Consider the following 17,556-nt stretch of genomic DNA (forward strand, 5'->3'; position numbering starts at 1 on the left):
ATTTATATTCCAGTGAAAGTAGAGACGCAACGAAAATTAACAAATTAATTAAAACGGTTGCAACTGTATTAACATCCATCTGATATCGAAAAACGAGATTGGATTCTGTTGGAAAAATTATGATAACAGTGACAGAGCAAACATTGATAAACTTCCTACGCCCGCTGGCACATTCTCGTCGTCCAGATTTGGCGCGTGTAAAGTAAACTCGACGTGATGTCATCTGTTCGTGGTCGAGCGTCATAAACAGCGTAGAATAATTGCGTCTACGAGAAAAAGGAATTACTTCACACGCCGGGAATGTTGATACAGCACCGCGATCTTATGCTCGCTTCACCTATCCGACATAAAGGCAACCGAATCAAGCGATAGCGTTTTGTAATTATAAGATATATAATTATAGAAATTATATTTTTCGTTTTAATATTTATAAAATGTTAATTTTATGCATTAAATTTATATTCTTGCAAAATATTAACAAAACGTTTAAAAGAATGTTATGTATTATAAAATTGCATAAACATATTGCATATATAGATAATAATGCTTATCAAATATATCTCGCATAGCGCTTTAAATTTTCCTAATTGATATGTAATTTATTATCATGTCTGGATTAAGAGAGCGGAGTAACGAATCAGGATCGAATAATTCAAGTAATGGAAAATAATTGATGTATAGAATGTAGAATAATATACAAATTATCGAATTGAATAATTTAGATAATGAAAAGCTGTTATGTACCGATTCAACAATAATCAATCAAAATCAATCAGAGAGAAACAGAATATTAACATGAAAGTATTTCATAGTGTTAAATATTTAACATAAAGTAATAATTCACGATGACAACAAATCAGCTGACACGTTACCGTTCGTTTATGCCGCGTGTTAAATTAGAGCCAGTTTATATTTTGTAATTAAGAGAATATTTTTTTAGCAAGGCAAATCGACTCTTTTTTTTTAAGTGTACTTATATTCGTCAGCAAAAAGCTAAATAAATCCTCCCCAATGAATACACTTTGACATTGGTGAGAGGGCTCAGTATCTGGAAGGTTTATCCTGAAGGGGAAACTCAAATGATTTGTCGCGGATAGTCCATTGCGCTTTAATTAATTAATTTTAATTTCGCGAGTAACAGTCCGTCGCATCTTAATTAATATTCGAAAGTGTCGTACAAAGTGTCGCGCAAATTTGTTGCATTTAACAATTTTTGGAAGAATTGTTTTATATCTCCCCCTTCCCCTTTCATATACGCGATTGTCGCCGATGATCGTATTTCGGATACCGATGGACTCGGATATCTCATTGAGACGTTGCTAGGCAACACTCGATGAGAGTATATGGTCTCTGCCCCGATAAACGGACTCGGCTCGAATCGGATAGAGTTCGGTCGATTGCCTGATGAAGGCAGTTGGGATCGTCGTTGCTTGGATCCCTTCCCTTGTCCCTCGTCTAGCAGCCATATAATGTTGTCGGTGGTATAGTTTGACTTTATCCCCATATACACTGATAGCACATATATGTATGTATCGCGCTGACGAGTTGGCTAGAACAACTTAGCCCGATTTTCGCGTGCGACAAGAGCTTGACCTCCCATTTCCTAGATTGTCTAGATTGTTAACATCGGAAATAGGTTCTCTCTCTCTCTCTCTCTCTCTCTCGTCGCGTCTCTACCTGTACGCTATAATATCATAACGAATCGTGGATAAGCGAGTTCAAGTTACCCTGAGATGCGAATACGGAGACGAGAGTCGGAATCCCATTCACGTCGATTGCATCGATCGATTCCGTCTTCTTCGAGCTTGACGCTTGCTCAAAGTTATCCTTACTATCCCAACTCGTTGATTGAAAGTGTTAGCCTTGTGTGTGAAACAGAATATTGGTTTACGAAATTCGGGAATGCTGTGCAAAGTTTTTTTTTATGCTGCGAACGATTCGCGAATGACCTTCTTGCAAAGAGTAATTTATTATTTATTTGGGTGATTTATATAAATAAGAATTAAAGAAAAAGATTTTTATATACCTATAATATTCCATAAAAGCTTTCACTAAAAAGGAAGAATTTTATTTTAATAATATAATTATTCTATTAAACGTCTGCTTATTATTGTACGCATAGAGTATAAAAACCGTATAATAACAATATAAAAAAAATACGTATAACAATTTTTTGAAATATTAATTATTTCAGGCGCAATTATAATTTAAATCTTGTATTTGTATGTTATAGATCACGTAGTTAATTCTGCTGTTGTGCATCGACCGGTGAGTCAAATTTTTATTTATTATTATAAAAAACAAATACATATAAATTTGGTTTAATTTATCAATCAGAAAAAGCTAAAATCGACCAAATAGATCGAGACAGAAGCAGAGGGAAAGAGAGGAGTGAATAAAACTTTACGAGTGAACGTAAAATCTGTGCAGGTGATATAGGATGATCCATAATATTCGCATAAAAATTCGGAAACGCACTTTTATGAATATGGAGCCGAAAATTCACACTTAAACTTTTAAACGTGCTTTTTATTATTCAATTAAGAATTGGAAATTATTAAATTAAACTTTGTGTGTGTAACAAAATTTTATTCTTTAATTCAATTTTAACTAGATCAACTTTATTTAATCTGTAGATAAATAAACGCACATCACATTAAGTTTACGTAGAAATTGAATCTCATATATGTGACGTTATTGACCGTGGCCATCGTTCAATATTTATATTAAGCGAGTGCAACGGATATGCAATTTATAAAAGAAGAAACTACACCCTCAAAGCGAGACAAGAGCTTATAATTCCGTCCGAGGTTCCACGTGCACGGGCGCGTATAAACCTAGAACCCCGTAGTTTTGACATCGCGTAATTTCGCTCCCGACCTAAGTACAGCCGCGTTTCCGTTGAGCTATCGTCGGGACGCAATCGTGCCGGATATCGTCGTGTAATCCGCGGTCAGTTCGGTGTCTCACGCGCGACGAGCATTTCGCGGCTTACGCTACGCATACAAAATAAACGACGGCGCGTCGATATAATAAAATCGCGAAAAACGAGAGACGAGGAGAAAACGCGCACTCACTCTCTCGCTCTTGGTCTCGAGACGCAATCGGGAAAAAGACCGGGGGATACTTTACCCTCGCGAATAAAAGCCAGCGGTAAACCGCCGCGGGCGCGAATCCGAACGTTGCCTGCTGCGCGCGTTCGATAAGAGACGTTTACATACGTCTTAAAGTGTCGTTACGTCAACGCTGATCTCGCACCTACGACCCATAAAATATAACGCCCGCGAGGTAAGGTGTAATTTAGGGATGCATATACTAACATAAAAATAATATAAAAATAATCAAAATTCTTCATTCACTCGAGATAAAAATCTTAATTCTGAATTAAGTGGTTCGTATTTTAATTCCATTGCAAACTAAAATAGAGGTATATATTTTAATTTTTATTTTATTTATTTAAAAGAGAGTGAAAATCGCAGAACATAAAAACACTCAAAAATAAATTTACTTGCTTCTCTTTTTATTACATGAAGCAAGATTTACTCGTGTTCAAGAAACTTGAACATTTTGTGTATTGTAATAATAAAATAATACATTTTTGGTAAATATATATCCTGCGATATACTATCAATACAAATAAATAAAGTTACATAAATACAATTTATAAAGTCGAGTTATTCTGCAATCTCGTAACTATTTTATATGTATATCGATTATCATTCTTGATTTATAATATCACGTTGAAATCTTTTAATCTATATAGACTTTAATATCGCGCGTATGTGTAATTTTAATATATTTATCAAATACACAAATTATAGATGCATCGTTAATTTTTCCGTTTTTTTAAGCATTAAAATTATAAATTAATTTCCAAAAAACAAAAGTTAGAACATTGACAAATACTTATTAATCAATCTTTTATATTATAAGTACAATATCAATATTAATTGACAATTGTTTTAGATTGGCGTTTACGAGTCGATTTAAAATAAATTATCTTTGCTTTTAACGTAATAATAAGTGTAGTTGCTTTGTCCATTCGCATACGTATAAACGTAATTTATCAAGGTTTTCCACTTAGTTGCACTCTTAAACACATCGCGTGGAGAAGGAGAAAAACGGAAAACAAGATCGGCGATTAATAAAGCGTATTTTGTGGCGCAATAGAAAACGCGCCATGGTACAAATGCTTTTAATTACGTAAGTAATATCACGCGCGTTTCTAGAAAGACGCCACGTAAATCCATTGTCTCACGACCTCTGGTTACGTCCCCAAAGAAAAAAAAAAAAAAAAAAAAAAAAAGGCGACGAGAAAAACCTTCGGAGAATAGAGATTGCACCGTTAAAGGTGGTTGATTTTAATTTCACGGAGCGCGAGCCTTCGGTTACGCTACGAACACGCGAAACCACCTAAGCGGCCGCCTCCTTGTGCTGTATGCTCCGACACGTGTGTGTACACGCGGTATTTCGTGTGTACGTTTTTCGCACACACGTGCACAAAGTGTCTCGAAAAAGGCGTAGTACCAGTTTGATGAATAACGCTGCCGGTAGAAAATTCGTTCCGTCTTCGGAGCTCTGCGGCTCTCAAACTGCGTCAGCGTTTTTAACGACAGCTGACACCTCGAGGTTCATTGCTTACTCCTAAATGATCCCTCGAATGAAGGAGTACGCTTGAAATGCGATTATAATTGAAGGAAATATTATGTAAAAAAGAAACTAATAGAAAGAACAATGACAAGAAATACCTTGTCTCCTATCATTGTGAATTCTATATGAAAAGGTATGAAAAGGCTGGTAAAAGCCAGGCACAGATATTAGGCGCAACAAAATTGTTTTAAATTCTTAAAAATTGATTTACACTTATTTGTTCAAAATAAGGAATAGTGGAATAAAGACATTTTCTCTTATTAACCCTTTTCATATCTGAAAGTGTAAAGTTTTCGATACAAGTTTTAAAAACGAGAACGCATAAAAAGTTTAATTGTCTTCTAATATTTCTTGGATTATTATTTTCCATCATCTCGTTATAAACGGCAGATATGACGCGAAACGATAATTTAATGAAGAATGCCAAACAACAAGCGTGCGCGGGCGGCTATCTAGGGAAAATAAATGGCCGGCGACTTTCATAAAAATGTCGATTACTGTTTTCTTTCGCGATGCAAGCGAGATGCATATGTTTACGTGCTCGACGTCGGTAATCGACTCTATATAGTTTAACCCCCCGGCGCACGTGTGTGCACGTGTATATGCGCGACTGACCCGATAGGAGCGGAAGTTGAAGTAAGCAAGAAACGAGAGAGAACCTGTGGGAGAGAGTGATCGATGGGACGGCATCCAAGCGTGTCTAAATAATTAGCTGTCTCTGTTCCGACCCCACACCGTTTGTAGTGGCCACCCTATACAGATAATACGGGACGTACGACGCATGTGTTGCTGACTGAGCGTTCGCAAGAGAGAGGAAAAGAGAGAAAGAGAGCAGCGGGAGGAGAAGAACAACAATGAAAGAGAGAGCGAGAGAGGAGGTGGATAAGAGAGGCACCGTGATTTGCTGAGCCATCCGAAATAGTGAATCATTCACATGGAGTATGTAAAATTCACGGGGGTTTTCGCGTTCGCGAATACGATTTTCGCGTTGTTCTCCCGCACTTTTACGACGAAACTTGGCAAACGCCGTTTTTCTCATAAAAAGGAGAAACTTCCGTCCAAGATCATTCGCGCGGGGTCACACGTAATCTCGCACGAGGCTGCGAAGCGCGTAAATATTTCATGGATCAGTGTAATCCCGACTGAATTTTTAGAACTTAAGCGGAAGCGAGATTTTGTAGTCGCGAGAGTTGACTGCCTAAACAAGTTTATAAAAGTTTGCGCGGGACAACTCTGTTATCGTAGGGCTGTGAGATGGAGCAAGATTGCATTAGCAACGACGACTTTGCGCCGGAATAAAAGAAGAAAGAGCCCTTTGGATTATCCGTGCGAGCAGGAATCAAAAATTTCTCAATTAATGGCAGGCAATCGAGCATATGTACATATTAGCGATGGCAACTCATTCAAATTCATTATTATCGAATAATTATTTTCTCAATAATCTCAGGAAAGACAGCAGCCAATTACATCATATCAAGCAGCCAATTACATCATATCAATTACGCTGTATCATTTTATTATATTATATATTATATTATTATATTATATAATTTTATTATATTTGATGAAAGAAATGCGAAAAAGCATCGATTTTACTCAAGAGTAATTCTACACATAAAGAATTTTCTCTTAGTATTTACCCTGAAAATCATGGTAATCGTGGGACAATATAGTATGAAAAGAATTTTATGAGAATTTCTTTGATTAATATACATATTTATCACAATAAGAATAATAATATCTATCACAATAAAATATAAAATATGTTTAATTAATTTTACTAAAAGTATGGTAAAATTAATCAAACATATTTTATATTTTATTGTACACAGTTGGAAAATTTGTGTTTTCTTGTTAGAAACGGTCCCCGTTAAAATTTTTGTGTTAAATTAACATATTGCTGTTGTGTTAATTTAACTCAAATGTTAAATTATTAAAATAACTGAAAAAAAGTGTAAAAATAACACACATGTGTATTTACTTTTAATTTTACACAAGAAATATGTTCGATATTATTAGTGACAAGATTTATCTGTTAAAATTTACAGAAAAAAATGTTCATTTTACTTTATAATATAAGTGGGGATGATAAAATGTAAAATTAATAATTTTTTTAAGTTAATTTTCACATTAAAACTATGTTAATTTAACACAAAATTTATTTCAAGTTTACTTGAAGTTTGCATTTATTTTATGTTAAAATATTAACACAATATTCGTGTCATCATTTAACATATCCGTATTATGTTAAATTAACACAAAAATTTCTGTGGACCGTTTGGGACATGTGATATTTGTTAAATTTAACACAAATTTTTCAACTGTGTAATAGATATTATTATTTTTATTGTGATAAATATTAATCAAAGAAATTCTAATAAAATTCTTTTTATATTGTCCCACGATTACCATGATTTTCAGGGTAAATTCTAAGAGAAAATTCTCACAGCGTATGATCATTCTAGTGTGCAATTGACTAATTTCAACGATAACAGTTTGCCAGATAAATTAATTTACGTCCGGTCGTGTATTAACGTTCGCTCGGCGTTGCTGCTTTTTCCGCATTTATCGTTGCTAATGACGGCACGCTCGTGTACGTATATCATAGCAATCGTGCGAATATAAAACTTGCCGGGCGCGTCGACATCCGCGCGCGGCAAATTGTCAAATAATTATGCAGTTAGTGTGTAGCACGGGAGTTAGTAATTTTAATTAAAATCAACGCGCTGCGGCGCATTCGTTCCGATAGTGGCCGATGGAAACGCGGCTGATGTTTAAATTAAGCCGGCGAAACGCACTTTGCGATATCAAACATCGTGGTTAAAAAAAAAAAAAAAAAAGTGCGGACGAAAGCTGCAAAATTTTCCTCCGATTACATCATCGCGCAAAATATCCAGGGCTAATTACGGACTAATTCGAATCTATTCGTACGTGCGGCTTTTCGCGTTTTGTGCCCGGGGAAATTAGACGGAATTACATATATCGCCCGAGATGTAATGACTGAAATTTTCGTCGCCGGCAAACGCGAACGGATAAATGACAATAAAAACGCGTTTTGCATACATGTACGTCCGGGAATATGTCGAGTACGTGCGTGTAAGTGTACATTATCCAGTTTTATGCATGCGCAAATGACGTAACGATGTTATAAATTATAAATATTAAACGCTCTAGCAAATTCGAGAAAGGGAAATACATTTAATATCGAAATATTTCAAGCGGTCGCGCGCGGAATGAAATCACGTCGCGTCGTCCTTTTCAGCAACCCTCGTAAACATTATGCAAAAAATAGTTTAGGTAAAATATATCTTTTTTTTTTCTTCTCGCGAAACGCCCTTCAAATAAACTTTTCCAACCGAAAAAACATCCATTTAATTTTAATGTAGCATAAACAGCAAAAATGTAAGGTTGTAGTTCGTAATGAAAAAGAGAATTTGCATAAGAATCCAAGCGTTAACCTATGCAGATATCTCATTCAAAGAGAAGCTCCATCCAGGTATTATACCAATATTCCTCTTTACATAGCATAAACCAAAATATTTCCGGAAAGTTAGATTAATCTTTATATCGTAATTTTTCCGCAATACATAATACTTCTTCATTTTTTTACTTTGTATGAGAAGAAGCATTATATTTTCATGCTTGACAATGTAATAAATGATTTCTTCAGCTGGAAACAGAAAAATCTTGTCGGAAAGTATCGTAAATATCGCCTGGTGCCTTTTTCCTCGGCATTAAGCCGCAAGAAATGTCGTCATTCCCTCGTCAGTATAACAACCGGCGAACGTGTCTGTCCGCGATCCCAATTCACGCAACGTGCGTCAGATTGGCACATTTTCGGGCCGGCGCGCATCGGAATACACGCGCGGGCGCGAATAGTTATTTACTATGGGCTCGTCGTATATGCGCGAGAGTGGGAAAGAGAGGAGGACGGATTATATCGCACGTGAGCCGAATTTAATGCCCCGACGGCCAATAGTTTGTAAGTGTTTTGCCGTGTAGTTTTACGGCCGTCGGCCGAGCATTTCGCGAGAGCCACCCCCGAAAAAACATTTCGGCCTCCGACTCTCTCCGGGGGTTGGTGTTGGTGTTGCCGAAACACAGACACGCGTGTGTCTCCACACAATATTCACGGTAATATTTTTGGCTCGATGGAAGCTCATTCTATCCGCGCTGCCTCCTTTCACCCTATGTATCACAATTTCGCTCCTTCTTCCCCCATCGATCTCCTTTCTCTTCGGCAAGATTTCTCCCTAACCATTCCCTTTTTTTCTGGACCATTTGCCGCTTCGTTCCTCGGCGCACATATCAAATTCGCGCGGCCCAATGGGCTTGTTCTTAAATAATCCGCCAAGTTTCGATGAGGGCCGATCTAACAAGGGAAGGGAACTTTTATTTGGACACGATCGCTTGAGAAAAACTTGGAAACTTGGTTCTATCACCCAATCAATTTATGTTCTCCAATATCTACAGTCTCGGCGAAGTACGTTTAAATGAAATTATTTTTTTAAATTATATATATATAATTAATTTATATAAATGAAATTAGTTTAACATTATAAATTAAATGAAACAAAATACTCTTCTTACATTAAAATTTTAATATGTTGCAGATTTTTTGTAAAGTCAGTTTTTACAAGAAATTAAGCTATTTTATAAAAAGCGTAGACTTTGTAGAAAGATTAAAATTCACAAAGAGACATAGTTATATAACTAAAATATTACACAAAGATAAAAATGCCTGTCTTCACTACTGACTCTCAAAACTCTAGTCTTCAGATGAAAGAATTTCTCTCGTAAGAGCAATCAAGTATTATTCTAACGTAAAAGACAAAATTAATCGAACGTTGCCACGCTGCAGTGTCATATGTTCATAATTCAAGTTTACGCTAAAGTTGTAATATAATTCTTATTATATTGCACCATTGCATAATTCCGCGTTACTTAGCGTAATAATATCGTTAGCATCGCACGGTACGCTAAAACGCGTATATACGACAGGGCGCCGCACGTCATGACGCAACGGAAGAATATTGTTTCCACGTAATTTGAGTGCACAGGCACTACAAAGTGAAATATGACCAGTGACCTGGATTTAATCCGCGTGCGAGAAAAGAAAAATGTAATGCGCGGCCTTCTCCTTCGCGGCACAGCAACTTCGCGAATTAAGAAACGAGGACAAATCTTAGCCGGACATTTCAAATTATTAAAAGCGCGAAGGACGCTGTGCGGACCTGCCAGTAAGCTGTCGGATGTCGCATCCTGTTTCCATCTCTAGCGAAATAGTACATTACCTCTAACAAATCGAGCGGACACAAGTGCGAAATCCTTGTGTGCTTTTCTCATCGGGAGGAAAATTTGGTATCTCCAGCAGCGCGCTCACACGTTACCCGGAAGAAGGATTTTCGTTCCGTCATGCCTGTCGTTTGTGCGCCCGTAATAAAATTCGCCGTAGCTCCGGGGCCGAGAGCGCGGGCCAATCAAGTTTGCAAAACTCAAATCTAATTACTTCGGCCTTTGAATCAGGAACAAAGGAGAAAGGAGAAAGAGAGAGAGTTTTCTGGACCGCGCGAGGGACCAAATAACAGATTCTACGTGACGAAGATCCTTACGGTGCCTTAGTCACGAGGAGATAAGCTGAAGAAACGGCGCAAGCGGATGCAATTTTACGTAGCTAGTGCTATTGTCCCTATTCCCAAGTGAGAAATCGGATTCTCTCGCGTTTCTCAATTGTGTCGATCACTTCGTATATACATTTATTGCGCCTCAATTCTTATTAGAACTTTGAAGATCTTGATTAATTAATTAATTAATTTAGTGTGTTAATTTTTAGATAATATCGGAACAATAAAATCATCAAAGTCTAATGTTTTTCTTCGTCTCTTGAGACAAGGAGGGAAAGACAGCCAGCAAACTGGGATGTTACGCGCAGAATGTTAACTTCTTCGCTATTAAGTCTTCTTAGCGTGAACACTCTGTCCGTTGAATTATTTGCTCGCCGCAAATTCGACGTGCGGTATGCATTCCACTGAATTCCGACGTGTTACGTGGTACGTCGATATTAATGAACCGCAACCATCGGTCGAATACGGTCGCAGCACGGTTTAAATCTGTGCCAACGTCACATTTGATGAATAATACGCTCTTCGAATTTGCAGAAATAAAGATTTTCGATTCTGTCCAGAAAGAATGAGCGAGCTTTCGCTCAAAAGTTATTATATTAAAAAATTATCAAATTATCACTATAAATTGTCACTCATCATATATCAGCTTCTCTCTTTCTCTCTCTTTCTAGTATAAAAAAAAATCTGACTAATAATGATCTCAATGTGTAGTAATCGTTCATAAGAATTATCAATTAATGCAGATTTTGACGGGCTCAAGATGTTTTAACGCGAGTTAGATAGAAAAGATTTTACATAAATAACGGAAAATGTTGCAACTGCGCTTTCGACTCTAATACATTATATTTTAAAAAATGCAAAATTGCCACCTAAGTGTAATCGACACGTGTTGCACATATATTAATTTTCCCATGCGTGGCCATGCGGTGCTATTTTCCTACGATCTTCATTTCGATACTGCAAACAAACACCCGCATGGAAAACAACAAGAGTAAAGTGCCGATTATATCAAAATTTTAACACATCCTAATATGCATAAATGTGAGTTGCACTTCGTGGATCTCTGGATAAACAAAAAGACAGCGCAAAACAGAAGCAAGCACCGCAGGGTAATCTTACAAAAAAACTCATGCATATTAGGAAGTGAGCAATATGCAAGGCAAAAACGAGATATGAATAGAAATCGAATCAAAACGGAAATCATAGCAAGATAAACACGCTCGTTAATAAATTAATATGCAGTTAAAGAGACTGAAAAAAAGAGTTACATCTAATAATATTTACTTCGTCTTTTTTTCATACCCGTAATTTTTCCATGTCTCGATTCGTCCTCTTCTTTCACGCTTTTACTTAAAGTAAGTTTAATTCAATTTTTTTAAATAATTTATATCGCATGTGCATTTAATTAAACATCTATACAAGTTTCAAATGGAACAACAGAACGAGTGAAATTTTATCAGAGAGAATAACTAAAACTTTAAATTAAAATCTCATATAAATCATGATTTTCGTACTTCGGAAAAAAATTCTTTAAACCGGCTGCAGCCGGGAAAATTGGACGCATAAATCACCCTATTCTCCGATAATTAACAGATTCGATCGGTTCGTGCTAAATGAAGAACGAAATAAATAACGCGCATAATCTCTCAGCTGTTTAAGTTTTTGCGTCGAGAAAACATTGCAATTCAGGCGGGCCGTCAGGAACAAGCCGATCCGAGTCGCGGCATTTCCTTACTGTCCGTCTTGTGTTTCTGTCAGCGACGGAAAAGCCGTCTCTCCCAGTCGCCCAGAAGCCTACTTCGATCTCCCCGAGGGAGACCACTCTCCGACGACTTCCATCGCGTTCAAACCCGGGGCAGAGAAGGCTGCTCTGCGAAGGGGGTCGAATATAACGGCGCCTGTGCAGGACCGTCAGACGCACGCGGTTCCGTCGCGATTGTTCCGCCGCGTTTACCTTTGATTTGCTCCATCTTCAAGGAATTACCCGCATCTCCCTTACGCGACGCGCGTCTCCGTCTTGCATCTGCACCGATACCTATCTTGACTCGACAACACGCTTCTCCAATTCGCGTAGAGTATAGGTAGTCCATCAATGAACCATTGGTGCACTATGAACCATCGCGATTTTTCGTAAATGTGACTTTGCCAGATTGTGCTGTTGTCATTTCAAATGCGAGTCGTTGCAAGATAACAGCACAATCTGGCAAAGTCACATTTACAAAAAATCACAATGGTTCATAGGGTACCAATGGTTCATTGTTGGAATTAATGAAACTGTTCAATTTACGACAATATATACGTTAAGATTATAAAGATTGGAATTCTTCAGCTCTCCGACTCGAGACTCGAGATCTCATCCCTAGTTTCACAGAGTAGATATCGAAGAACGGGGTATATGGAGATAATACTGATATCTCGGTAAGCTCTTCGGGCCACCAAATGGCAACGAGACACGTAAACTCAAAAGTTCTCGAGTGCGCAGAGTTCTTACCGAAGAAAATGGAATTCGTTTTCTTCGAACGATCTCGAGTGGCCATATGCGGGGGGGAGATACTTTATATCGCGATATCCAAATGCGATCGAAGGAACGCCGTTTGCGCGAACAAGGCGAGCGAGGGACATAGAGAAGGAAAGGGGAAAAGGGTGAGAGGGTAGTAACCGTCAGTCGTGCGTTTTCTCATAGGTCGCGAGATGCGAGGAAAATTTCGAAGAAGGGGGACAAGCCTAGTATAGTCCTAGAGACACGAAGCAGAACCGCTTAACCCGCTCTTACGTAATCAGATATACGTGAATCTTTAAGCGTCCTCGCATGAAAATCTCGATAATGCTTCCGTTCACCAAAAAAAAAGGAGTCCAATATTCTTGTAAGCTTTGACGGAACATTCCCCGAAATAGTCGAAATATATATTCCAGGAAAATGTTATAATTTATTCGAATGTGTTATAAAATTAAATGCTTCGAAAAATTGAGATGTTTTTAGAGATGTACTTGAAATATAAACAACACGGAATGGAAATGACATAAATTAAATTCTAAAACACATTAAGATTAAATGGGACACAGATTAAACCGGAAATTATCAAAATAACCAGATCTTGCGTGCACGGGCACTGCACGAATAAGAAAGCCAGGCTCTATTTCCGCGCGATCGATTGCTGCAACGCGCAATTGCAGTTTCTGTGTTACACCTGATAACATTGCCGCAGTTTGCAGTTGCAGTTGCGTGCGTAAGAATAAGTTGCGCGAGGCCGGGTGTTGCGTGTCTCAAAACCGCGCGAAAGAAACTTCGTTTCAAGAATGCGTCTTTCGTTTCGTATATAGGTACATACATACGAGCCCCGGAACTCTGCTGCGTCTTACGACGACACGTCGTGTTTATTAACGGAACTTGGCAGAATTGCGAGACGCGAGCATCTTCCTCTTTCTCTCTCTCTCTCTTGCGCGCGCGCGCAAGCGGACGACGCGTATTGATATTCCTCGCGCCGTGTACGTCGAGTCAAGAAAATTGCGCGCCAAGGGTGGGCCCTTCAAAGCCCCGCGCGTTCCCACGAAACAAATTACCGAGCGACAGGCGGGGGCGCAGCGTGCATTTTGAGGAGCCGCGTGCGAGTACCCGTAAAACTAGTTTGTGCAAAATGTACTGAATTCACAATGCACAGTTCTCTAACGAAATACAACACGCAGATAAGTGTAAACCTGTAAAGAATATTCTAGCGAATTCAAACAAGATCCGTAGATGCGTTTAGCATCATTCTCCTCAAACTTTTACATCTTTTGCCCGAAAAATATTTTTGAGAAAATAAGAAAAAATAATAAGCAATTATTTTTTCGCGGTAATTTTTTAATTGCATTATATTGATTTTATTTAAAGAAAGATTCTTGATTTATTACACGATATTTTAGTTTTTTCAGACTAAAATGTTCTCTCTAAAATTTGGCATAAAATGATAGTATTAAATTAATTTACACAAGTAGTTTGATTAAATTATAATCTTTAAGAATCACGGAGAATTCTGAAAATTAATTGACGTGTCTCGAGATAATCTCCCCTGCCAAATATGCACTACCATCTATACGTGTCTCTTCAAAAAAAAATTAGATTTAGAAACAAGCTGTACTTATAGATGCGCCCTCCTTATTTTGTCGCTTTCTTCGGGATGAAATACGCGCGCGGAAAACGAGAGACGCGCGAGTCAGCGTTGCGCAAAGAGAGGGAAGGAGAGAGTTGCGATATAAAATATATACTTAATCTGTATTCAGGGCGCGAACGCGCCGCCCGGCCGGGCTCTGCCTAGCCGGCGGAATACAAAATTCCCGTATTCAGATGCCCCGCGACAGAAATTGACTTTATTGAGGTTTATTGATCCGCAATATTGTGTTCCGCCGCGCGGAGCGCCCGCGGTGTTGGTTCCTCGTATACACAGGTTCGCCCCCGCGCGTATGCACACGTACCCTCTCTACACGCACATTCGCGCGTGTGCATCCGGGAAGGGGGATGCTTCCGTCCTCCCTCCGTTGTCAGCATCCGCGTTCCCGGAGATGCAGAGATCCGATTTAACGCAGCATCGATACTCCTACTCAGTCAACGTCGAATACGAAAGCTTACCGATACATTATTAGTCTCAATATTTTTTTTTTTTTTTTCTAAAAGCGTAACCTTTTAATTAAAAAAATAAGAGAGTTTAAACACATAAATTGAATTAAATATCACACAAATGTTATTATGTGAATTGTTGCATATAAAATATTATTATGCGTAATGCATTAAAATCGTATATATTTGTATTATATATATTTCGATATTACAGAAATGTTCTTCCGCTACGTATTTTATTCGGTCTGGGTTTATTGGGCTTGAAAGTAAATGCGTGTGCGAACGGAAAGAGCTCGCCTCGACGGATCTAATCGAGAAACGTGTCGTATCGCGAGCATCTGTGCCTCTCGCTATGCACATTTCGATTCCCCGCGCGCAACTGCGAGTCACATGTACTTAGAACAAATGTCTTCATGCATACCGGTACTCCGGGATAAGTAAGAGTCGCAATAGTGCATCGATCGAACCGGGGGAAGCTGATCTATCTACGGATAGATTATGCATCGCCGATGTTATCGCTTCGACGCGTGTTTAGAGGGTACTTGGATGAACATTTCTCACGATATGACGACAGACGACTCGTTTATCAGTCATGCCAATCGATCGAACGACAACAAATGCTAGATCGGGCTAGATCAGATTTTGGGTACATCACAATAATGAATATGTTCCTTATAACGTTGCATTCAATCATGTGATGTAAAGTAACTCTTTCATTTAAAGCATTACTTATTATCTATCGGTTCTTCTCTCGAATGTATATAAATAAAGAAATATTTCTCTATTGTCGCGTTTCGAAAATGCAATCGCGAGACGCCCGTCTTGGAATAAAGTAGACGTCGCGATGTCAATCTTAAGTGCATCTTCCGGCGAATTACACGATTCGCGTTTCATCGAGCTACGTTGTAAAAGACAACGCAATCTCTCAGCATTTTTACGATCGCGCCGCACGTGACTGACGACGTTTCCCTACTTCTCGACGATGTTCATCAAGGACTAATCGCAGCGCGAGGTACATAATTTTAATTAAGCGCCGTTTATCAAGACGATCGTCAATTCGCCATTCGCCGAGATTAATTAGGTCACCCGGTATGCATCGCCAAGTGCCGGGCCCGAACAAAGAAGACGATCGCGCACGGAACTTCGACGACTTCGAGAGAAGCCCCGGGTTCGGTGGGTGAACAGGTTTTAGTTCTCACAAAAGGAAACCCATACGAACCGCCATCCCTGCCCGTGTAATATCGCGATGGTCAAACGTGAATGTGAATGTGCGCGGGGCCTAATAACGATGCGTAGTTATAAGTTATAAGCCGAATTATACCGTGATAGGCATCGAAATCTTTTATCGCGATCTTTCACGTAAAGCGACGTGTATGGTTTCCTTTTTTCCCCTCCTTTTCTCTCTCTCTCTTTTTTATTTTTTTTTTTTATTTACGGATGCATCCCTTATAATCATCGTCGGCAATTTCGGCGACGATAATTTTAATGTCGATTTAATATCGCTGATGGAATTAAATGCGACAGTACTTTCACCGGGAGGCTCGGACGAGACTCGGGGACTAAATTTTCGCACAAAGCGAATTTCATTTGACATTATGAATGTCGAATTATCAACGCGGCGACAAACGAGCACAATGTCGAGTAAATTACGCAAATATTCCCGTCACACGAATCTCGGATCGAGCGCAACCATGAATTTTTACGCCTCATTCGCCGACGCGCTATTATAAAACGTAATTTCGCGTAAAATCGAAAAACAAGCTTCTTTAAACTGCATCATTATTGACGTCGTGCCACTTTTTGCGCAACGTTAAACACATTTACCCGAGAAAATGAGACCTGTTTCTCTCTTTCTCGCGACCCGACAATGGAAAACATCGCTCGATTGATAAACAATTTCGTCCCTTATTGCCTAATCAAGCGCGATTATGGAAATAAAGTTCGGTCGAAAGAGAAGCGAGCATTCTCGCTAACGCGATTATATCCGGCGTTTCGCCTCCCAGCGAAGGAACGACATGACGTAGCCGTGCGCGACATAATTTATTTCCGCGGAGGGAAATGTACAGTCGTACTTTTTGGCGCGGCGCGATGGCTCAAGTTCCTCCCGGTAATAAGAAGAGAGTCGCTTACTGGAACGGAACCAAGTGGCGCGTTTTCGCGCCCGACGAACGAAGGGGGAGGAAAAGGGGGGAATACGCGCGGCACGTAATTATCCACTTCGAAAACTCGGCGCCGCGTTGCTTCAAAGCGACGGAAGAAGCGGCGGAGAGATGCGACTCCCCGGGTGCGGGGCACCGAGGTAGTGACAAAACACAACAAATTAATGGCCGGAATGCGCTGATGTTACACATATAGCCGACCGTTTCGAGCTGTAATACAGCGTGTCCCAAGAGGAATTTCTCTGCACGGAGAATATCCTGTTTCTATTACTGCGCTACATCCTTCATCCGCGGACACGGATGTGCGTTAACAATTCGAGGTGAAATTTTCGTCGACAAAAATTGTCTGTAATTCTTGAATCGTCAAGCGATTAAAAACGAGAAGCTTCGCGATAACTTGAGTTGCAGATGCAACTAGATGTACATTCTTTGCTCGAGTCCAAGTTCATTTTCATTCGAGATGTTTAAAGCTGTAAATCAAGAAACTGAAAATTCTCGCTCGAAGAAATCAAAAATCGATCGAATTTTA

General features: G+C 39.0%; 1 protein-coding gene and 1 long non-coding RNA gene across 17 annotated transcripts in view; one reads left to right on the top strand and one right to left on the bottom strand.

Moving 5' to 3' along the window:
• The window catches only part of LOC145936221 (protein muscleblind), a 382,974-nt gene that overhangs the window by 247,451 nt on the left and 117,967 nt on the right, over positions 1 to 17,556 (bottom strand). The gene's annotated exons all lie outside the window — the stretch shown is intronic.
• LOC145936227 (uncharacterized) overlaps positions 1 to 17,556 on the top strand; it is a 274,129-nt gene that overhangs the window by 102,729 nt on the left and 153,844 nt on the right. For all 3 annotated transcript variants that reach the window (XR_014425348.1, XR_014425349.1, XR_014425350.1), the window contains exon 5: positions 2,234 to 2,268. This is a non-coding gene — a long non-coding RNA (uncharacterized LOC145936227). The remainder of the gene's footprint in view (positions 1 to 2,233; positions 2,269 to 17,556) is intronic.

The sequence above is a fragment of the Prenolepis imparis genome, unplaced genomic scaffold (genome assembly GCF_030444845.1).
Source record: "Prenolepis imparis isolate NDT839.2.m4 unplaced genomic scaffold, iyPreImpa1.0 SCAF_5, whole genome shotgun sequence".
NCBI classification, from domain to species: domain Eukaryota; kingdom Metazoa; phylum Arthropoda; class Insecta; order Hymenoptera; family Formicidae; genus Prenolepis; species Prenolepis imparis.